Genomic DNA, 25,005 nt, shown 5'->3' on the forward strand with positions numbered 1-25,005 from the left:
ATTTGATAACTTCCTATCAGCCAAACTGGTCAGACGCTCAACAGTCAGACACATAAGCACATACAGGCATCAAGGCAAGGACACGAGTAAACATGCAAACATACAAGCGTATATCTCTTCCTCTGCCGGCTCCCTCTCACACACAAACACACACATACACTCGACTCTGCCTGCCCATCACTAGGAGGGTACAGGTTCACCATCATGCTCTCACATCTCTTTCTATTTTCTCTGCCTAACAAAACCTGTCGTTCTGTCAAGGCTGCAAGATTAACTGAAGAACAGTTTCCTCCTCAAGTCAATTTTACTGAGGTAGCGTCGAAATAGCCTGGCTAATTTTGGTCTCGAAGTGTATGTGTGCGCACACCCATATGTGTGAATGCAGTGACCATATGTGGCAACTTGCACAGTCAAGACAACCGAGGCAGCCATCCACCGTGTACCACACCTCCATCTCTATTTCCCCCTCCTCTTCTGTGGAGGACTTCATTTCTTCTCTTCCTCCATTACTTGTCTTCTTCATCTTCAAGCATTTATATTTCCTCCTCTTCTCTCTTCTCCTCTCCTCCTCGTCGGAGCACCAGTCCCATTTCCACTGACAGCAGTACTAGCAATTAGGTCAGCAGTTGGCCTATTTAAAGCATGAGGAACTCAGGGCCTAGATTCACTCTGTCATTTAAGACCATCAAAGATCGCAATAAATCACACAAAGGCGACACATACGGAAAAGCTTTAGACACAAAAGCATCAGAATACACATCATTTGATAAGGCGTGTCACAAGGCATACCTTCTGTTGTACTTTCAAAGAGGTCAAGTGAGGTTTTGTATCAAATATGCATGGGCTCATGTGGCCGGCTAACAGCCGCGGACAAGTGCAGAGTGTACTGTTGTTGTGAAGGTCAACCTTCTCTTACAGCATCTTTGACACACACACAGTGGGTGTCCAGATGGCGTGTGTATTTACTTGCAATGTCATGGAGTGTGAATTCTGCTTATGACCTTCGTCACACGACATGACCTGTGAGACGTTAAATAAGTCAGTGGATTGACTGAAATGCTAAGCCTAGCAGTCTTAAAACAATGGAGTGACCTAATGTACCACATTTGTCCTAACCAGAAAGACTCAGTTCATCCACAGACAGCTTCTGTATGTTGATAATATTAATAAGACTTCACTGACGAGAGAGGACACATTGATTCACTTAAAGTTTAAGTGAATCAATTTGTTAAGAGGGTTTAAGTCTTAAACCCTCTTAACAAATTCCAACAGTTTCTACTAAGAGTTACTAATTAAAAACAACTTTCAGTATGCTTTATTAAGTTGTTATATTGACCATCCATCAGGCTAATGATATAATTAAAATTTGCTTAAAACTCCACTGCACCACATTGTAACTGCATGGCTCAGTAATTGAAACACCCACTGTGGGGATTCAATGCGTTGAACTTATTGTTCATTACCCTTCTGTTGGGCACTTACAATAATGCTGCACTTGTGGCAGTCAGGCCACGGAGTAATATTTCATTCCGACATTATGCAATTAAATTTTTTACAGTATTACAACCTTTTATACTGCATCCAATAACTTGAGGCAGTGCAGCTTCTGTAGCCAAAGACTGCAGGTCAAGATTACATGAGAATCACTGCGGGGAAATTCACTTCTGGACAAGCACTTGTCACCACAGGAGGAGGAAGATACATGTCTGTCAGTATAAAACAGCCTTACGGCAACAATGACCATCCTGTTACAGCCAGTGCTCTCTTGTAACAGTGCTCCACTGAGCAGACAGTTGATTCGAGTGTTATCTGGGAAAAGCTGTCTTTGTGACTTTGTTCAGCAACAAATTATTCAGTATTTCTTTTTCTTATTTCTTTTATTCTATTCCATCAATTCCGTCAAGGTTTTATTTCGTTCAATACCTTATAACAAAATAACTTGAAAACCAATGACCTCCCCATCTGCCTCAGCTATACTTTGTGTTTAGTGCTAATTAGCAAATGTTAGCATGCTAACATGCGATGGTGAACATTGTACACATTATTTGTTCCAAACATCAGCATGTTAGCATTGTCACTGTTAGCATGCTGACATTAGAACCCCTTAGCAACCCATACAGCCTCACAGAGCTGATAATGTGAGACCCTCAGCTGTGTTGAGAGGACAGACATACAAAACACACGCCACTGAAACATGACACAAATACACACACCACACATGCACACAAGACCCCCCCAAGGCAAGGATCTCAGTCAATTCAAGCTGTTATTCACACTAAGTGTTATAGTGGATTCAGTGTTGCTCCTCATCTGAAATCAATTGATTCACCACGCCTGTGATTTAGCATCAATCCCCTCAACCAATCCCTTGCTCTGTCTTTGTTAGCCTGTCACAGCCAGCCAACAATGTTAGGCACCACTGATGAGACACAGGGCATGACTGGTGGGTAGACACAGACCACCAGTCGTGCAGCAATACACTCACAAACATCTTACATTGCATTATTCCTGCCCCCATTTTAAATGTGTTCACATCACATGACTTGTCAGCGGTGGTGGCACTGATGGGTGAAATGCAGAATGATTCAGCGTAAGCACACAGGCATTTATAACGATTACAGTCCTTTGACCCAGAAGCCATTTGTCTGTTTTTATTTCATTGTATAAACAAATGCTCATGTTCAAACATGATTTCATTATAATCTGCCCTGCAATGGCATTAACTTACATGGGCCAGATTCAAGCTGGCTGTATGCAGCTGGTATGCCTGTAAAGCCCACACATACATTGAGCGCAGAATAAAATCAGGTCATGGGCGCTTAATATAGAGGTTACTTCATTCATATGACATGGTAACAAAGAATAGGTTGACATGACATTAATAATATTGGAAATGTCTTGCAGTCATATGCAGAAAGAAAGAACACATTTTATGGGACTGACTAATTCACTTTAAATGGGCCTCTTTATCAGAGTGATCAATGGAGCCTGTTTAAAATAACAGCTTCCAGGGTGCATTGTTATTGTCGACCACATGCCACAAGCATAGATCATACAGCACTTAAAAGGTTAATGATATGCTTAATAGTGATATTTTTTTCTCCTGCACATATAATGTGCTATTTAGAGTGTAGCGGATTTCATGACAGCACATTAGTGTGTTTCTCAAAAGCAAAGGCAACAAATCATCTTAGACATGTAGAGGCATGCACTTTCAGTTGCTACTTTATTAGTAGGTACACTGAGCCAAAACGCACGCAGTGTAATGCAGAATTTATTGCCGGACTAGCAATGGGCTGTATACAGTGTTGTACATTAGTTCATGTCTATTTGAAATCCAACAGAAATAAAGCAAGATGTGGGTGGTGTGAACCACGTGGGAGAGGGACCGCAGCATGGGTAGTTGAACTGACAACGTTGGGCATTGGCCCCCAGTTACTAATAAAGGTAGCTTATATGGATGCCGATCTCAGCGTTATTCCCATTGTATAAATGCTTGCCAGCTTACTGTACAATCCACAGTGTTTCAGAGCCTAGAGTGCTTTCCCAAAATCCCATTCATAATTTGATCGAGTTTTAAATGCTTGAATTTTATGCAGTGAGTCCAAGATCTTCACAACTGACTATCATCAAAATAACAAAGTGACACTACACTGTACGTACAGACAGTGGTACCTGGTTCAGTCATTTGCTCAGCAATTTGGATGTTTTGTGAACTTGTTTTATTCTGTTATTGACTTACTCGTGAAAGAGGGTATTCAGTCGGTAATGCATTGTCCAAAATCATCTTGTGTCAATATAAACCCTAATAAAGTTGTGGTTGAAACCAGGTAAAGGACATGACTTCCTAAATCTTTGTCAGTTAGACTTGTAAGAGTTGTGGTCAACTGCTTGTTAGTGTGGTGAATGTTATTACGGTATATGAATCATTTCCTCTCCTGCCACAATGCAGAATTCAGCAGGCCAAATTTTAACCACCACATACTGTAGCTCTAACTCTGGCATCAGTTCACTAGTTATCCATTTTTAGAATTCACTGGCTGATCTCAGTGACAACATTTATCCTCCAGTTATATGTCTGCCCTCTTACACTGTCACCGTTGTGAGCCTTAACCCAACCCTGGTTAAGGTACGCTCACTGCCTCCACAGATTCACTACATAAATAGCATCATCTCATTAACATCGTTTTTTGCAAATTATGGTTTTATGCAGTATGTTCATGAATATGTTCTATTTTCCTCTCTGCTTAAGGCTTTGTTTTCACAGTGTTTAATACATTGTTAAACTAAAACATCAATTACAGTATGCATACTTCTGAAATCCCAACAGAACCTGCATTTGAACTGTTTCAATTATCCAATATATCAACAAACAATCTATAATTATATGCTATTATTACAACAAAAACATAAAGTACAGGTGCCATTAATGTATCAGGACAAAGATGGTTCCTATTAAAGAAATGGATGATTGCTGCTATCTGAATCTGAAAATACTGTACTGAAATATTTTATCCTTGTTGCAAAAATCTGTCATTGGTGCTGTAAAAAGCTGGTATAATATGATAAGTGCTCAAGTGCCAAGAGGGCTTATTCCTCCCTTTACAACTTCTCAAATGCCCTGACAGGTTGTCAATGACTCAGCCTGACAAGAGCGAGCAAGGAAGGTTAGCATGAATTAGCTCTCCAGTGCTAAGTTACTGTGACGTTGCAAAAAAAAAGGATGATATAATTAGCTGCACTCTCCTCAGATAAGCCAAGGTCGCTTCAGGCCGTTCAATCAATCTGCGTATGATTTGACTGGCACAGATAACCTTGTTAATCTTCTGTGACTGGATAAACACTCAGTAATGCAAGACTAAGGTTACAAACTAAGAGCGGAGCTTTTAATGGATCGTTGGGTGGCTGTAAGGGTTACTGAAAACGTATTATAAAAAGAAGCATGACATCAAAGAAGTCAAAGTATTTCCTTACACTGTACTGTACTTATCACTTTATGTATGAAAAGCATTTTAAGGCCACACCAGAAGCCTAATATTTAAGACACAGATATGAATGCTATATTGAAGGCTGGTTCGAAAGTAGACATCATGTCCTCTTTTACAGCAATGTGACAACAATTTTTATCTATTTCTAAAAGTAAATGATCAAGGAGAACCATTTCCGATATACTGGCCGATAATTTCTTGTCACAGATATATTACTGTCTATGTGTATGTATAATGAGTGACAAGGTTTCAGTAGTGAATTATCATTTACATCTGCAGCCACAGTAGCAGATCTGTGTAGCTCTACTTCAGTGCTTCACCGTTTTAATTCATCATGTTAGCATTAGCAAATTAGTTCATAAGCGCGCGCTGCCACAAATTACATTAGGATTTATTTATTTGATTTATTATTAACCATGAATGTCAGTATGCCAGTTATTTCACAGGATAAGTAAAAACCTGCTGGTAGAGACAGATAAGTCAGGGGATTCATCTTCTGGACACCATGAATATCTTCATTTTATGGCAACCCATCCTCTACTTGTTGAGATATTTCAGTCTGGACTGAAGGGGAGGACCAAACGACAGACCAACATCGCAAATCCACTATCATGTCATTTTCAAACAAGAAATTATCATTACAGCGCACTGAATACTCAAGGGCCACTGGTATCTTTGTTCTGCCTTTGTTTTCATTGTCAACAAATTATTACATTAATGATTAATGATGTGTAAAGTGGTTATTTTCAGTTAAACCCTGCAAATAGACATGCTGATATGGACAATAACTATACAGGAATGCACACACACACACACACACACACACACACACACACACACACACACAAAATATATGCGTATGGAGCATACAATATATAAACACTGCTACACAGTTGAAGCCTATGATGACCTTGTTTTACTGTCAAGACTATTTGACAGAAATTTAAAGGGGCAACAACTTTTAATTTCTTGAGGATGGTATTTTGGTGGGCGAGCACAGAAAAGTCATTATAAAAAGAAGCAAACCCAACAAAGGCTTGACTGACACTGACAGAGAACAATACGTGAGAGGATGAGATCCTGACATCAGTTGCGTGGGGAAACAAACTCTCTTTGTAGTTACAGATCAAAGGCATGGCCCTAATTTATACATTTATTAATATACCACATTCGGTATATGTTTGTGTTCCTTGAGCTTTAACACTCATCATTGCTCACTTGTTTGTCTGGAGCTGGCATCTGAACCTGGCAGTTTCCGTGTCTGTCTTTTCATCTCTGCAGTCCTCGCTTTGCTCCTTCCCTGTTCTTCCTCTCTCTGATATCCGTTATGAGTCACCTGCAGGTCTGTGCTGCAGAGAACTCCAGTAATTACTCCAAAACAACTCATATTGAAAGCCATGTCAGGTTTATTTCTATTTCAAACACAGGGAATATAAAAGTGCTTCACAAATGCAAAGCCAAATTGAAAAATCAAAATAGACGAAAAGCACACAATAGACAAATTAGCATTAGAACAATAAAGAATAAAAGCATTAGGCAAAAATAGAAACATAAAAGCAGTAAGACTAAAAAAGATTTAAAAGTATTTACAGACTGGGTAAGTCTCCCTTTTGAGCCAAATATATTGCTCGGACTATTAATCATACAAATTATACCATACCAATATATACGCAGCGTGCAGACATGTAGGCAGCTGAACATACTGTATGTCTTGGTGTAACAGCAAACAGCAGAGAGCAACCAAAATCAGCATCATGTCAGGCATCATGTCAGGCAAACCACACTCTCTGTATTCTTGTGCAGCTTGGTCCCTTCAGTCTTTCCAGTGCCATTAATGTGCGTCACACTGTGTTATTTCTCCTGTGGTGAATGTTCTGTATTAGTTAATATACAATTAGTGACAGAAAATCAGCCTGCTGTAACAGTGCAATTATGCATCATGGTTTACCCCAGCATGCACTGTATTTTGCTAAGTAATAATCCATGAAATTTTGATATAAATACACTCCTGTTTTGCTACTTGCTAATGCTGAGCGCTATACACAATATGTCTTCAGCTGTTCTAAACTTTAATGAACAGGTAAATCTTCCTCTTCCTCTCTGTTGGGCAGTGAAAGCCACCTTGGATGACCAGAAACTACAGCTCAAACGTCATCAACAAAAAATGGGAAAAGAAAAGGACTCTTGCATCACTCAAATCAAAGCCCTCAGACACGATAAAGCAGCTGGCAGCTTCCGCTACAGCTTAGAGCCCTATATTGGACGAGTGCTTAATTAAGTTGCAGCTTCTTAGATCTTCACTGAGTGCTAACATTTCTTCTGGTTCTTACTTATTCAGTCTAAATTTAGTAAGATATGCATTTAGTAACACTCTAATTACAGTTATTATATTATATATGTTTTGATGTCCACAGGGACACTAAAGTGCACACACACACACACACATACACACACACACACACACACACACACACACACACACACACACACACACGCACACAAACACACACACACACACACACACACAAACACACACACACACACACACACACAGTGTTACAGAGGGATGAATAGAGGGAGAGTGTTTTTTTCTGTGGGCAATTGAGAGCAATAAGAGAGCTATAAAAGTGTTTAAAAGCATTTTACCGATCACTGGGGGATGTTGAGGTCAAGTCCTGATTAATTTGAGCACAACCAAGGATTTTTTCCTAGTGTAAGAAGGGTGTGTGTGTTGTGTTTCAAAGTTTGACTGACACATTATCAGAGTGTTTAAATTATGAGATGCAGGTTTAAGAATGTGTGAAATTATACTCATGCAGGTGCAATGTGATGCATTTTGTGAACTGTATGATGGAACTACTGTGATAAACTGTGAAAAAGTGAAAATGTTAGAAGCTGACCATGTTTAATTTAATTTAATTTATAATTCAAGTTCTCCACCTGCATTGGACAGGCAACACAGATGACATTCACAGTATTTACAGACAGTGTCTAAGTGAATCTATTCATCTTAACACAATGTGTATGTCTGTGTGTGTGTGTGTGTGTGTGTGTGTGTGTAGGTGTGTGTGAGTGAAAGAGAGAGGGAGAGATGATTACAGAGGCATTGTGAGTAGATTTAACAAGTAAATTGAACACAGAGGTGGGTCTCCTCTCTGCGTGTTCTCTTGTCCTCTAATTTAATTTTTTCACTCGGTTCTCCAGTGGAGGCCTTGCATTACAATGAGTCTCCATCCGGCTGGGAAGTGGTCTCACTACTAATAAAGAACAATTCTCTCACGCTATTAGGGAACTGGCGGGAGATGAGAGGGGCAGCAGTAGCAAACGTTATCGGGGGAATGTGTGTGTGGTGGTGTTCTTTAAAAGGAGGATGACCCCAGTAGCTCCCCTGGTAGAGCTGGCGCACCACGAACAAAGGTTTACCACTGTGGCCCGAGTTCAATTGCAACCTGTGGCAAATCGAGGGTCACATGACAGATGAAGGCTACTTTTTGGGAGCTTTGCTAATATTATTTATGTTGTAAGAAGGTGAAGGTGATCAGTGCTACCTCACAGTGACTAATCTGAAACAATCAGAAAGGTGGCATTTGAGGGCATTGGGATGAAATATGCATATTATTGTATTTGTAAAATACACAGAGGTCAGCAGCTATGAGGTGCAATAGGGTAGTCACCCCATGTCACCTGAACACTTTCTTGCAGTATGAGTAACATTAGCATAGTTAGCAAGGCTACGGGAAATGTAGCCTACAGCTGCTTCTGGCTGCCTCCATCTGTTATGCCTTGCACATTGTAGCAGCCCCCCCGAAAGACCCCTGTCTTGACCGTCAGGCGCACTAAGTTCCTAAGGGGGATTTCCTAGCAAACAGTGCACAATGCCACTGTGTCTGGTCAAGAAATAGTACAGCATACAATCCCTGGTAAAACCACAACTTGATGTACAGTTTTTATACTTTGGCTTTTGTAAAAAAAAATAAAACAGGTGTGACGTGATAATTAGCAAGCAGGTAGACAGGCTAGATGTTTCCTTCTGTTTCCAGTCTTAAAGCTAAGCTAACTGGCTATAGCTTCAGCTCGTAGCAAGACAGCAAAAAAGCATATTTTAATATTATAAGTTAATGTATTTGTATAAAAGCAATTGTTTTGTATTCCAGGAATTAATGTTTTGTATTCTGATGGAATTGTTCATATTATGTTTGAGGTAATAATTTACCTCAATATAACAAGAACATATAACCCACATTCTCATGCAGCTGCAGGTACAGTATATCTACATGCATTAGGTTGTTTTCCACATTAAGACAGCAACTAATTGCCTTTTTTTGTTAGAGGAGCAGAAGTGCACAAACAAATACACACATACAGAGCTTCTCTTATTGTTAATATAGTGACAGCTGAGGGACACATACCTACATGAACACACACCTTGCACATTTGGTACAGACTCGATATGCAGTCAGCCAAAGCACCTAATCACGTAACTTTGCAAATGTGTATCATAACCTGAGCTACTCAGTGTAAACCTAAAACAGAGGATTGTATCTAATGTCCACATTCTCTGCTGTTGGCCTGACAGGGCTCCCAGGTCTATGCTCACACCATTATGATTGACCAGCTGACAACTTGACCTCTCCTCACCGAGACAGATCTTTTGACTGCGGCCATTTTCTCACCATTATGTTTAGCAATGGGCCTGTGCCTGCCAGAGACAGGGGGCTTGTTGCTGAGGCTATCATTCATAGCAGAGAGGAGGAAAGGATTAAGGCCACTGAGAAAGAGCAGGGGAGAGAGGGGTTTGCATCTTAATGCAGGCCTGAGTGTGGAACAGCCTTGTTATGAGGTGGCTCAGTGGAAAAGGAGGAAGATGCAGCGGCTCGGTGGTTTGGTAGGTGGCTGCTGGTGGGAGGTGGGGGGCAGGATTAGGGGGAGGAAAAAAAGGCAGATGCAGAAAGAATCTGAGGAAAAAACGAGGGTAAGAAGGGTAGAAGAAAAACATTTTTTTGGATGCGCAGTATAAAAAAAGAACATCGTGTAAGGTACAAAAGACAACCAGCTCTTTTTAATACTGCCAGTAGAACTGTAAATATTACATTGTTACTGTACATCTTATTTTAATTCAACCATTGCCACTGCTTTGGTGCAACGGAATAAGTATTTTGTTCCAGTACAACTCATTTGATTTTGACTACTTTTACTGTAAAATAACTGGGAGTGTGAGTTTCTTGGGGGGGAATTTTCACCAATGGGACAGCTCCTGATGTAGAGGCAGACCAAATGAGGGGAGAGAAACACGGATATGACATGCAACAAAAGTCCCCAGCCAGATTCAAAGCAAGGGTGTTTCAGTATTGTGCTTTATGTCGAGGGAATCACTTTTAATATATAATGTAATATTATTCTAATATCAAATTATGCTCAATTGCTGAAACAACATACAAAGTACCAGAGTTTCTGCAATCTTTCAGCCAATAAATGCTGAGACAGTAGAACTAAAAAATGAGAGCAATATGCCAGAATAGATGAGTTTGGTTTAAGGAAGTCTCTTCAACATTTGGCTGATGGGACTGGGAAATAATTTTACTCAGAGAAAAATAAATCACACTTCAAAGGGCTTCTGCATTACAATCAGACACAATCCATAGCTCATACAGACAGACACACACACACACACACACACACACACACACACACACACACACACACACACACACACACACACACACACACACACACACACACACACACACACACATAAACCTAAGGTGGATCCATCAGAACAGCATTACACACTCCATTGGTCTCCTTAAGTCAAGGCTGTTTGCTCTCACACTATGTTAGGTTACAGTCAGTTAATCTCCTCAAGGAAAGCAGATCTTCTCAAGTCAAAGCAGGTAAAAAAGAAAAGGCCTCCTGATGATCACTATACTGAAAAATAATTGCTGCTGCACACACAAATTCAATCCAGATGCCTAAGACTTGTTACATTGCTCTGGGTATGTGTTCTGTTGATCGCTTTAAGCTATCAAATGGATGGCCCTTGTCTACACAAAGAGTGTAACCACCTGACACACACATCTTAATATGTTTCTATTTGCTGAGTCTGGAAGGATCAACAACACACACACACACACACACACACACACACACACACACACACACACACACACACTTCTCTAGCTGACACTGAAATGAGAACCTGAGAATCGTTTTAATTTCTACCAGGAATACCATTGTTGACCTTAGGTGGGTGTTTTGCATAACTTTATATGGCCATTAGCAGATCTTTGTAAAAGTGCATAATTATCCTTCATGTTCCACAAACTTTAAGCTTTGCAGAATAGAAAATGTGGAGAGCCACAGTGTGAAGAATCTCCTTAGTGGATGCTTTTTTTAATGCATGACATGCATTTCAAACAGGCACCAGATAAACATTTGACAAATCAGTATGCCAACTTTGTACACGGTGAATCTTTTTCCATGTCTGACCAGGATCCTCATGTGGTATTGCATCAACTGACATTTCAATGTACTGATTAGCATTACTGCACTGTGCCTTCCAAACTAAAGATTGCCATGTCTGGAATTCAAAATAACAATGCAGGACGTGGTATCACATTATGATGTGCAGCATGAAGTTAGTGGTGGTCAGGGTTGACACTGTGTACAATGTGCTTAGCTTTGAAACCGGAGGAGCAAGTTCGCATGCTGTAACCATCTTTCTAGGCTTAACCATATTTGCTCTGCACAAACACCATAAGAGTAATCAAAGGAAATAACACTGCTAGTAAATAAAATGTAACCTTGCAGAATGGAAGAAGTGGATTGTAATTCCTCCTCAAATCCTTGACATGTAGGTGTATGAAAGAGATTCTTTTTGCAGTGTTAATGGGTATTTCATAGCGTCACACCAACCGTAGCAGCACGTCTTGTTGTGTGCAGAATGACAACAGCCTCAGTGGTAAAGCTCCCCCTTGCCAGCCTGAACCTGTGCCAACCCTAGTATCCCAGCACAGCACAGCTAGCATGACTATTAGCTGCAGGGCAGGTGAAAAAAGGGTTTGGCACCCATTCCTAAGCGTGCGGCCTTCAGGGAAGTGAGACTAATTAGAGCGGATAGTCTTGGGTTTAAGGAAGCTTTAATTGATGTCAAAAGTGTCTTACCTCATGTCAGCTACATCTCCACTACACTGCTTTGATTTCAGGGGAGGGGGAGCACAACCTCTTTCCAAATCCTTGGTTTTAAATAAAGATAGGATCAGCGAATCTGTGCCTGCGGGAGCTGAAATGAGAACGTCTGACAGGTAAGAGCGAGTGAGAAAAAAGTAAGCAAAACTGCAGAAGTGACACTCACTTGATCATTTACTAAAATTACACACAGTTTCATGACTGTTACACTCAGTAATCAGCAGATGGGTGTGAATTGTGCCACAACTTAATTTGAATGAAAACATCGCTTTCATTCAGTTTCATTATCCTTTATGGCAATCCTAGCAAATTCCTAAACAAATGACTGATACAGACTTTGAGCTTTTGCTTAGCATAATCCAGTTTACTGAAAATGCCCTTGTTGATTTTCTTTCATCTCAACTAGCTTTTAAAAGGGAAAGTTTGCTTTTCTTCCAGTGTGCAACGGGACTGCAAAGAACTCCTTGGCAAACAAAGAGCAAAAGAGGGGGCTTGTCTTACATTTTCAGTGTAAATTACTCAGTCTTCTTGACATTTCTGGCTATACACGTCAACTGCTCTGGAAGGTAAATAAACAAATGTGATGTATTTTTGGCTCTCATATGCAAACAGGCACGCACTCTTGTCTTCCTCCAAAACAACCTGTAACAATGTTGTAAATAGGCACGAAGCTGTGATCTATTTCTAAAAAGCTTTACTGAGAACAAGTCAGAAAAGGACACAGAGATATGAAAGGTTTGGTTTCTTGTGCAGACACAGTTTCCAACTGGGGGGAATGACGACATCTTATCTCTCTAGTGAGGCTGTTTAAATATAGACTTCTGCTACTTTATCTGTTTTTGCAGCTTCAGAGTTGCTGATAGATGATCAGGCCTTCCTTTTATGTTTTCATCCTTGAACTTCAGCACCCGTAACTTTTTGTCTTTAACATTTTCTATAAGACGTCTACAGAATAACTCATATTTACTGCAGCAACATTAAAGCAGCCTCTTAAATATTAATTATGCCTGAGCCCACACACTCCAAAAAGTCCTACTGTAGCACCCTGGTGAACTCTCTACAGAAACACAAGAAGATTTTTTTCCCATTTCCCCATATTGCCCTCATCCCTTCATTGATGCAATATGGTGTAATCTAGCCCCCCTGACTGAGCAGTGGAATACACACCTCCAACACTGCAGATATTTAATACAGGACTGCTCTATACATTATAAATGGCCCTCTGCAATATACCATCCCTCTAAAACGAAGCCACTGCGCAAATAGAGAAAATAGAAATGACCTGCCCTTGGAATACCGCTGGGGTTTGGAAGCTTTATTCTGGTCCTTTTTTTTTGTCCATACGATATGTCAAGAGAAATGCAGGCATTTGTAATAGACTTAAACAAATGGATAACCTTGTTCTAAGGTCAAAGAGGACTTCATCTACTGTTGTCAAACAACAGCTCAAAAAGAAGAGCAGGAATGTCACATGAACCAAGAAAGTGGACCCAAACTGTGACGCAAAATGATGCATATGAGACGTAAGTGCAAAGATCACAGATTTTATCAAATAATATCCAACATGGCTGTGGGCTGGTATGCTTTTGTGTGTGTGTGTGTGTGTGTGTGTGTGTGTGTGTGTGTGTGTGTGTGTGCATGTGTGACGGAGACAAGCAGAGAGGGCAGAGTGCTGCTGAGAGTGATGAGATGCGATGAGACACAGTTTGAGTGAGTGCATACTAGCAGGAGGGAGAGAGAGGTAAAGTGTGTGAAAGTGGACAAGAGAGCGAGAGAACAAGAGAGGGAAGATGGACATAAATGGCTGTGAGTTAGCATATCCTACTACTTTTTTTTTGTCTTTTTGTTTTTGCAGTTGAAGCAAATTGAGGCCACTAACGCAGCAGTTAGGCGGCTTTTTAGGTCACTCAAAAAGCTGTGCTAAAAGGGTAGCTAGACCTAAATCCATTGTTAATTTGATGGAATGAAAGACACTGCAACCTACTAAAGGATCCAAGCAGATTGTAGTACATCGAGCGATTACAACTTGTCTCATGTCATCTATGTACTGGAGTTAATTTGATTAAACTGTTGGGAAAAATACTATTGATTTATCTTGATTAGTATCCATGGCCGAGCACAGCTGGATCTGCTTCCTTTAAAGCACCAAGCAGAGACAGCCATATTCTTATTATTATTCAGACTACTGAGTTTATGTTTATCAGTTTTTTTTTGTCAATATTTCACGTCCTTTTTCAGATAATATCTTCTCTATCCTCAATGTTGCAAGCTAGCCTTGCGCAGCCATGCTGTGGGAAAGTGACTGCTGAGTGGACAGAGCTGCATGGGTGATTCATTTGAGTTTGTGGAGTAACTGACCTTGTAAATATGGGACTAGAAATCTGAGCTAAATCATCATCTCTGGAAGTGCTCTAAATGTTAGGATGCTCCAGTGGCTGCACCAGCAATTTCTCTTCTTTTATCACTTGAAAGACTCTCAGATTTATCATTATTTGCAGAAAAACTAATCTTCCATTAAATATATATTGTTTGTCACCCTTCATAAAACACACAACAGCTCTTGTTGTCACAGTTCTCAGCGCGACAATTCAGACAAACCTGCTTGATTCGTTACCCTTACGAGTGTCCACGCTGGAGTGGTTTAAACTAATAAAATTATGTCTCTTGATGTTGAAGAAAGAGAGACATAACAAGTCTCTCCAGTTTTCTCAGGGCCACTTGACACTGAGATGGACAGCAAGGTCCTATTCCTCTGATCTTTCAGATGTTATTTTTGCAAGACAATGACTGAAATATAGCTTTCTCTGAGGAGGTCTCTTATTATATTGAGAAACATTACTTATTAGAAATACGCGGAAAAGTCATAAATATACTGCGTCTAGTGAGACCATATGAGCAAAAATGAACTACATTTTGGAAGACACCATATCACCTCTGTAAGTGCCACCCTCTCTCTCTCTCTCTCTCTCTCCTAAATGCCCTGTCCTTCATTTGCACACACAGGCAGAGAACTAATCCTGTAGTCTGTGATTAACATTAAATCAACTGACAAGTCACAATGTCAACTGGCCCAACACTAGCCAGGACTCCAAAAAGCTCCATTACGCATTTCTTTATCTGTCAAACATAATATTGCTGAGAAAAGCGTGGTTGAGGAGCCGCATCATTTCAGACACGCATCACAACATCACACGGACTGCTCGCCCACTGTTGTTGTGTTTAACCACACAGACACCTGCACTGTGAGACTGCACCGTGACAATCTTTCAAGAAATAGCCTGTTTCAAACCCCCGCAAAGGCGCAGCGTAAATACTGACTCCAAAGCAGCGTTTGAATCAGCATGAGTCACCTTCCCACCCACTTTGGGCGAAAAATGTTCACTCATGTCTAACACAATTGACTTCATATGTAAAAACACACATGCATTCATTCAGTGGGCGATGTGTAGACACAAGCATCGAGCAGCGATTCAACAGTTTTGGTTGGTGCGGAGCCGTTTTACCTTCCGGTGAGAGCGCCTCTTGGAAATTGGAGAAGACGACTTGGAGGATTTATCCGTGTTTTGTCCGTAACTTCCCGAGCAGGGCATCTGTTCTTTTTTTTTTTTTTTAAAGATGTGTTGATAGAAAAGAAGAAGAAAACACAGGCTAGCGTCGCTGTGATAAACGGCGGTATCTGTCGCCTTATACGTCCGGTGAGTTTGTGTGTCTCCGGCGGGGAGAAAAGCAAGAGCCCCGGTCCACAGCGGTCTCCATTACCGAGCTTTATATTCACCTTAACGTTTGGAGGCGACAGACAGACAGACAGACAGATCGACGGCGAGGCAGACAGATAGCTAGGCAGGTAGGTAGAAAGGAGGACTGCCTCTGTCTGTCAGCGGAGCCGGTTACTGAGATACTGCTGCAACCAACAAACTCCAGAGAGAGGGTGGGGGGGGGCGGAAGAGAGATACAGAAAGAGAGAGAGAGAGAGAGAGAGAGAGAGAGAGAGAGAGAGAGCGAAAATCACAAGTGCAAGGGCTCAGTGTGTGTCATTCATTTGTAGTCATCTGTATCCACTCATGTTAAAAATATAATTTAAAGTGAGTGAGAGTGTTTTTTTGTTAAATTTTTGTTCTGCTTTACAGCTAACCATTTTACAAACTGTGTTCTTGTTTTAGATATTTGGTTGTCAACTGTTTGAGGCAGCCATTGGCTCCCATTCATTTCCATGTGATTGGAAATCCATTGGCAAAACTTGCTTGAGTCCTGTAATCCGTGACAGAAAACATCAAGTCCGCATTAAAGGTTAACTCCACTGATTTAGCACTGCGCTTCCAGAGAACTGTGGGACTCACAAGAAACAGAAACAGAAAGAGAATCATCTAGTATCTGTCAAGCTCCATAAACACTAGATTCTGCTTTTCCCATATTGCAGTTCAATAGCATTTTTTTTGTTTGGGTAAATGACCGTATCTTTCAAACTCCATAACCAAGCTCCACTGTTTGTAACACAGACTCTCTGTTATGATTTTTTTTTTGTCTCCAAGCTCAAGCTGTGATAACCCTGATGACATTCACAAGATTATTTTCTCAGGCTTGTTAGCGCTCCTCCTGAGCCACAGAAGTTTTTTATAGATTTCTTTCACAAGCGGAGTAGTACTCCTCATGACAAATAAACTGCCCTGTATGTCTAAAACCAATGGTGTGCCCCTTTAATATTGGTGAGGGTCATTATCATTATGTATCTGCACGTTAAAATGCATTACCACACACAGTAATGATAATGTAACTGATCCTCACTGCAATGGATCACTCAACATAAACTAGTTTTAAGAGAGTATTAATAGATTACTGATTTACTGAAGAAATTAATGGAAAACAATGGCTGCCTTTTACTGTAGGAAACAATACATGAAAATATATAGCATTTAAAAATATTCAGCAAAAATACAGCATGATTTATAGTTGAGGAGGCAAACAGCCTGAAAGAGAGGAGAGTATCTCTAAATATTTTGTCTTATATTTTAGCTCACTGTCAACATTATGGGTTGCTTGGCCAACCTTAAGCTTATTTCCTGTAAAGCCAAATATGTGGAGTGAAGTGAATAGAGAGAGAGAGAGAGAGAGAGAGAGAGAGAGAGAGAGAGAGAGAAATATTTATTCAGTCCAGTTTTTTTCTGCAAGATGTGTTGATTGTTGTCTCACATTAAGGGAAACAAGCAAGCGTACTGAATACAAAACAACTCTGTAGATCTTCCCATCTGTTCTTATCAGACTGCTTTTTCTGTGCAGGGAATGTAATTCATTTTGTCACCCTCTGCTTCAGCACTGTATAGAGTCTGTATGTCGTGCCAATAAAGCACAGACTGACATGAACTGAAAGAGAGTAAAAGATGGAGAGATATGAAATGGATTCAGCACCATGGACAGCTCTTTGTGTATCCTAACTAGGCCAAACACTTTGCTCTTGTTCTTGCTGCCACCTCTTTTATCATGTCAGTCAATCTAAATTCAGCTTAGAAAAGACTATAGATATGCTGAGATTAGTCTTGTTGTAATGTAACAACATTATTACATCCACAAACTACTAAGACAGAACACACAGACAATATACACCGCTGTCTTTAGATTGAAAATCACAGGAAGGCATATGAAGTGTACTGAGACATCAAACAAGATTTAGTCAAGCTAATGCAGCGGGAGGACCACAGGGTTATTGCTTTATTATAGGCCTGTTTCCACCTTCCACATTTGATCGCTCTCGTCCCTGGGAGGTGAAGGCCAGGGAGAAAATACTAGTATTTCTTAAAAGGTTGACATTTACCTTCATGCAGTTTAAAGACACTGGGTGTGAGAGTAAACTGATTTGAAGTTGGAGTATAAAAATTAGTGCTTTATATTTTAATTTGTTGGCAACAGTTTTAATTGATCTCAGATTTAATAACCCTAACTTAGCTCTGCAGTAAAATAATCATTAGTGGGTTAGAAGGCTGCTAGTGCAGAAGCACAATGTGGATCTATTCCAAAGCATTTCTCTCTCTCTCTCTCTCTCTCTTTCTCAATCAATACATTTCTGCAGACTACAGTAACCACTTTTCTCCAAAGCAGGGCGAGTTCTTGCTCATTGATCACTCTTCCATTAGACCTCTCTTTGAGCACTTTGAGGCAAACATTTCAAACTGAACTGGTAATGAAGTGAGTCCTGTTCACTTGACACTTTTCCAGCAGAGAGACAAGGATCTATGCACTTAGAGTAAGGTGCAAGGAATGACCAGCTTTGTAACTTCTGGCATCTCTGCTGTTTTATACAATACTGAGGAGCAGCTGAAAGGCACCAAACGAGACAGTCTGATTGTAAAAGCCCTCAAGATCCAGGCTTGAACCCACAATGCGTGGCAGGCACCTCGGCATGTATTCTGATCATGTCTGCTGGAACATGAACCATGCAGATAAGCTCAACTCATGTGCGTTAGAATCAAAGCGGCTTCCTACTGCTCTCTCCCTCTCTGAGCATGTTTTTCAGCAGCATCTGTGCTGTGTGAGAAAGGAATATGAGGGAGGATTACCTGCTTAATTAGAAGGGGAGGTGAGCTTTGTTGTGTGTGTGTGTGTGTGTGTGTGTGTGTGTGTGTGTGTGTGTGTGTGTGTGTGTGTGTGTGTGAGGGCGATATGTGCACCGCACATCAGAGAGAGTGTTTAATCACAAGTAATCAAACACCTTAATAGACATCTATTTGAGCTTTCCCACAGCATTTGCTTTACAATGTGGTGAGTAATTGTGTCGTCCATTACATGATATAAACACATATATTAAAAAATGTTGAGCTCATTTAGCTTAATTGCCACAGCAGCCCAGAATGCATTTATATTCCGCATCGGTGCTAGAGGTAAGTATGCATTTGTTTGCAATTCATTAATGGATTGAAATGAAGGGCAAAGAATGACTGTAGCAGAGCAGTAAGACATGTGATGGTCCAGCTGATAAACAGATGGTCTCTCTCTCTCTCACTCACTCACTCACTCACACACACACACACACACACACACACACACACACACACACACACTCAAAGCCGTTTAATGCCCTCACTTCCTCTTAGGAGAAGAAGATAAAGTTTCACACAATTAGGGAAACAAAACAGGAGATTACGGCATGTCAGAATTAGTAGCAGCATTTCACAGAAAGGAAGGGACCTTTCACTCTGTTCCATGAACACTGGTGTGACTGTGGCCTGGACTAATTAAGGAAATAGTTCTGTTTATGCGTAATGTCTGCACCTGCTCATCAACGTCCCTGACAACATTGATTAACTGCATGCTGTGTAAGAGTAAGCTTGGCAGCTCATTAACCATAGAAACAAAAGTTGAAGGGCATGTTGTTAGAGCTACGCTACAGATCAGAGCCTTGTGTCAACATATGCTGGGCTCTAACTCCTGAAGAAAAGGACTCCATAATTTACACCACACCTTTTTTACAACAGGTTCGGCAAAGACGAAGACGGGGAAGAAAGTTTGCCAAAATGTATCCTCAGAACGGTGGTTTATATGACTAGATGTCTTAACCACTCAACTATACTATCTGACAACTACACAAAAACCCTTTTAAGGCTTTTAACTTACTTGGTATGTCTGAAGTAGTATTGCTAATTTTCTTGATTAACTGATTAATTGCTTAGTCTATTAAATGCCAGCAAATAGAGATAAAATGTGTCCATCCCACTTTCACAGAGCCATTTTTTTTTATTTGTACAAAAACAGTACAGAAGATATTCAGTTCACTGTCACAGAAGACTAAGGAAGCAAAGGAACAATTTTTAATCAATTATCAAAATAGTCACAGATTAATCTCCTGTTGATTGACTAACTCATATTCAATCATACAATTTCTCTATTCTTCATATAAACAGACCAAATCCCAAGTATTATTATACGCTATTGGAAAGAGCTCTAAAAAATAATGAACTAATGAACTAGATATAAATAAATAAAATAATATAATACATTTCATATTCTTCAGATTTGTCAATTTTTCTTTCTGTTGGCTTTAGACAAACATGACAAATTGCACAGCCCTTTAGACCTTGAGCAGCACCTAATATGAATTCAGTAGGGCAGCAATTTAATAATACATTATTTCCTCTGGATACAATCACTTTAATTAAACAAAAGCTTGGATATGGAGTAGCTCTCATTGGGAATGCTGAGAGCATAAACAATAGCACATGCCTCTATTTTTATATTTACCCTACCAGCCTGCACTCTGGTAATGTTATGACCAACCACTTTCGAGCATCTATCCCTGCCAAACACCTGTCCTCCTGTCAGATCACTCATTTTAATGCAGAGACTGCTTTATAAAAGTCAACAGAAAGCGAGCGCTGCCAATTTACAAGTCAAACACACACGTGTGCACACAAACAAATACACATACACACACACTGATGCACCTGTCCGCCTCTGCTAAATGTTACCATCTGAATAGGCTGTCAGCTGGTGTCAGTTGCAAGGCTTTTTTGCTTGGTGGGTAATTGGATTTCAAATTTAAAGCTTCCTGCACCGTGGACAGGACATGGTCAAGTAATCAACACACTCAGGCCAACTTAGCTCGAGGGATGGAAATCATCTTTGATTTGTTTTTGTTATGGGGCGTCAGTGGTAATTCTATAAAAGTAATAGAATGCAACACTATTTATTATAAGTGCAAGTTCAACATACACATCATCTCCATTCATTACAGGTTGTATGTCTTGCACTGTTGCTGTCTGCACTTAGTTGATCTACTGTAAAACAACTAGGTCAATTGCACTGTTCAAATCTTTATTCGGCAATGACTCTACGTGGGATCCAGCCCACAATGCAAAGCACACAACAGATCCCCAAACCCACTCTGACAAAATAGTCTTTAGGAAAAATTATCATGTTAGTACATATACCCAATACAATAAGCACTGTCTGCCTGTAATGAGCACAATATACAATTTCACAGAGTGTAAGGTACACATCACGCTGTATACTGTATGTGTGAGCACAGCCAAGGGGGATTTCAGTGCTATATACTGCACTGTCAACACCTCTAAAATGTGATACACATGAGTTCTAAAAATTTCTCTCTGCTCATTTGATTTAGTATTACCTCAAGTGCTGCACTTTTAAAAGATGGTAAATATTCTGGTTGTGGGTTCCATACTCCATAGTGGGAGGCAGAAAATACCCAGAATAGGAGCTTTGCAAATGTTGTCAAAATGTATTTTGACTGTATTTTGTGCTAACTTAGAATTTTCAGATTGCATGTTCACATCACCTAATATAACCTCATTGCCTCAGCAGCTGCTGACTCCCACGTAAAAGGAGATGCAGAGGATCTTCAGACTGAAGATGTAGCTGTAACCACAACAGTCTGTTCTTTTACACTTTTGTAAATCCTGATTTTAAAAAATTGTCACATAAAATACGAACAGTTCTTATATCCATCTTATTGTAATTAAAGCTTGTCAATCAATATTTTACTCTATTTATGTACCTTTATTATCTTTTCTCATGTATTTACCCATGATATTTACAACAGGACTAAAATATACAGTATATATATAGCCATGCTAGCGGCTCTGTGAGGCTGTACAGGGCTTTGAGCTAAAAGCTAATGTCAGCATGCACACATGCTGTTGTTTGACAGGTAATGTCAATGTAATCTTGTTAACTTTCTTAGTTTATTGTGTTTGCATGCTAACATTTGCTAATTTGAACAAAAACAAAAATCACAGCTGAGGCTGTTTTACAGGTATTTGGTCATAATGGAAATTACTGGATGTGGACCTGACGATGGTGCTAGATGAATGTCAGTCATGGCAATCCATCCAGTACTTGTCAGATATTTCAGCCTGGACCAAAGTGGCGTGACCCCCGACAGACAGAAAGACCATCAGGCCAACAAAGCCATCCATAGAGCCATGCTGCTAGCGTGACTAAAAAACATCCTTTTAAAGAACACAAAGAGCTGTTCTTGGCATCCTGAAAACAGAGTGCTGCAGTTTTCTGTATATAAAGACGCAAACAGTGTGATTAATGACTGAAAAAGGACAAGTGAAGCTAGAATGGTGAAAAGAAATCTCTTTGTGGTCATCAGGTGACGAGTACTGTGCCTTTGTAGCTATTTAACCTTCTGTGCCACCAATCAGAGCTGTTCAAACTGTGCTGTTCAAATCCAGTCAGTCACATTTAGAGCAATTTCAACAGCTTACACATGCAATACAATACACTAGATAAATTCAACATTAATTACACACATCATTATAGACTCACTAGTTTCCAAAGCTCTCAGTTGACACAATGGCTTCAGAGCATAGGATCTGACAGGAGGTCACAGCAGGACGGTGAAGACCTTCCTTCCATGACTCTGGTCCCTGGAGGGAATGGCGACAAATAAGACTTGAAGCCAGTGACAGGAATACAGGGGAGTTTATGGGCCACTGGGAGAGGCCGATGGCTGATGATGCCCAGTGGAGTTTTTACTGCCTCAGTCAAAGCCATGCCTTGGCTTTTAGCAATCAGAACTGCATTATAGTGCAGGAATTTTATCTTTGTGCAATCAGGTTAAAGCGCTGTCAGAATCATTACCTTCTTAAAAATAACCTGTACAGGATTTGTTCTAAATATAATGGTAATGATACAGTATATCATTATGATGAATTGTGATTTGTATTCTTTATCTCATACCGATTAGGAATTAAATGAATTAATCTCTCTGCCTCTATAGAGCAACCACAGCAAGCTATTTCCTTTTTGGATCAAAACAAATAGGAACAAACTGCAGATCAGTTGATAAATGTGTTTTTCCTGCACCGTGCATTAAACCAATTGTATTTCAGAGAACATATAAATGAAAATTCGACACCATCTTTAATGTAGACCATTTTGCTTGTGCTGTGCTGTCACTTCTAACTCCCTGTTCTATTTCTTACAGCAACATATTGCGCAATTCATCTTCCAGTTGTATCTGTACATCTGTGAATTACATTCCACACCACCACAATCAGCAAATTTCCTATTCCTTTTGAAATTAAACCAGAGATGTGTTGTGATTACAGAGAACACGTTTTAATCCAATTCTGACTGCAAAACTAATATCTTATTTTGCAACCCTTTTTACTTTCAGACATACCACCTACGCCATAGAATGGGTCCTACCTGCACAATCAGCTGCCTCTCTGACCTTTGTCTCAGTCAGGCAGTAACAAGTCGGCTCTGACACAAAATCACAGATAATTGATGTGTGTTAGACTCCCAGAGGTCACACCAATTATTTCCTGCGTGAAAGTCGAGCAAAGGAAGACCAACTACCCAGGCCCATCATGACACAAGGAGCCGAACTGCAGCAATGTTTTGTGTTTACATTTCTTTCTCCCTGTATTTTCTTTTCTCTCATCCAGACTGAAAATGTCACCGGAAGAAAGTTGTGCCGCCTATCACTTGGCCCCAACCGAACTCAGTTATTTCCGATTCGGTTCTCAGTTTTGTGTCTCTCTTTTCTGTTGTCATCAGCAGACTCACCATGTCAACATCTTTCCTGTCACATGACCTGTCACTCCAGCCCACAACACACATGCACTGGCAAAAATGTACAGTTTCTACATCACAGTTCCAAAACATCATCAACATGTGTTGAGAGAAAGAGCTAGTTAGAGGATATGCAACCCCTGTACAGCTCATTTTTAAACAGATGAATTATGTTAAAGGCATGTAATGTGGTAATGAGTTATGTCATTTTATGTTGAAGAAACAATATTTCTCTGTCTTCTCTGTCCTTGACTTCTTCCTCCTCCACAAAATCCCTCATACTGTATATCTTCAGCTCCTCCATCACACACACACACACACACACACACACACACACACACACACACACACACTCTCAACAGCTCACACTGTTGCCTGAACTTGCCTCACATCCTTCTGTGTAGAGTTTGCATGTTTTGCCCAATGTCAGTATTGGTTTCCTCAAGAATTTAAAAGACATGCTGGTTAGCTCAATTTCTGGTAAAGGGGATATGGCAGGCATTCAGACCAAAAACAGCACTCCGCTAAAACTTCTGTATTGGTGGGGGAGTGCTGTTCAAGGTAACATTGGGTTGGAGTAACAGATTAATGCATTTAAAGGATTATCAGATGTCAAACATCTGTGTCTGTGCCTCTCTAATTCAATCATTTGTGCACACATATAAACATGTGCCTAACCCCTCTCTCCCATTCGTCTCAGTTGCTCGACCCCTTCATCCCTCTCCTCCACCCCTTATCGTCCCTCCTCACACATCCCTAATCCTATATTACCAGAATCTTTTCACAAATCCGAATAAACTGCACTTTATACTGCACAAATAGTGAGGTCGTTGTTAGTGAATTTGTCATTGCTTTGCCAGATGAAGATGTGCATAGGTAAAGCCTTGGTTTAGCTTTTTTGCTGGCTTTTTTGTTTGGCTGGAGCGCCTTATGTTGGCCCCACCACTGTGCTGCCAGATTGGCTACATTCACAAGAACTGTAATTGGTCATATGTGTAGTCTACCATCCCTCTCTATCACAGAGAACAGAATACTAAAGGTAGCGCAAGTACTATGGAATATTAAAGCATGCTATGGACTAAGCTGTGTCTTACATTCTGTTGCTGGTGAGGTCAATTAGTCCAGAGTGAAGGCTTGCACAAAAACAACCATCTCATTTTGCATCACATCCTCTTGGAGGACTCATTCCTGTTTTTTTTTTAGTGTGTATCCATTAAAAAAGATTTATCCTCTAATACACTGAAAGACTCATGCTTACACACACGCACAAACATTTCCAAAGCCTGTCCATGCTCCA

The 25,005-nt window shown here is 40.3% G+C and overlaps 1 protein-coding gene across 7 annotated transcripts in view; it reads right to left on the bottom strand.

The window, feature by feature from the left end:
• dlgap4b (discs, large (Drosophila) homolog-associated protein 4b) overlaps positions 1-16,083 on the bottom strand; it is a 104,527-nt gene extending 88,444 nt beyond the window's left edge. For 3 of the 7 annotated variants that reach the window (XM_051415529.1, XM_051415527.1, XM_051415532.1), the window contains exon 1: positions 15,677-16,083. The gene's annotated coding sequence lies outside the window, so the exon portion shown is untranslated. Of the gene's footprint in view, positions 1-12,149; positions 12,268-15,676 lie in introns of all 7 variants that reach the window. The other 4 variants (XM_051415533.1, XM_051415530.1, XM_051415531.1 and 1 more) reach the window with 2 other exon arrangements.
• Positions 16,084-25,005: the final 8,922 nt, after the last annotated feature.

Source organism: Dicentrarchus labrax, unplaced genomic scaffold, assembly GCF_905237075.1.
Source record: "Dicentrarchus labrax unplaced genomic scaffold, dlabrax2021, whole genome shotgun sequence".
Lineage (NCBI taxonomy): Eukaryota > Metazoa > Chordata > Actinopteri > Moronidae > Dicentrarchus > Dicentrarchus labrax.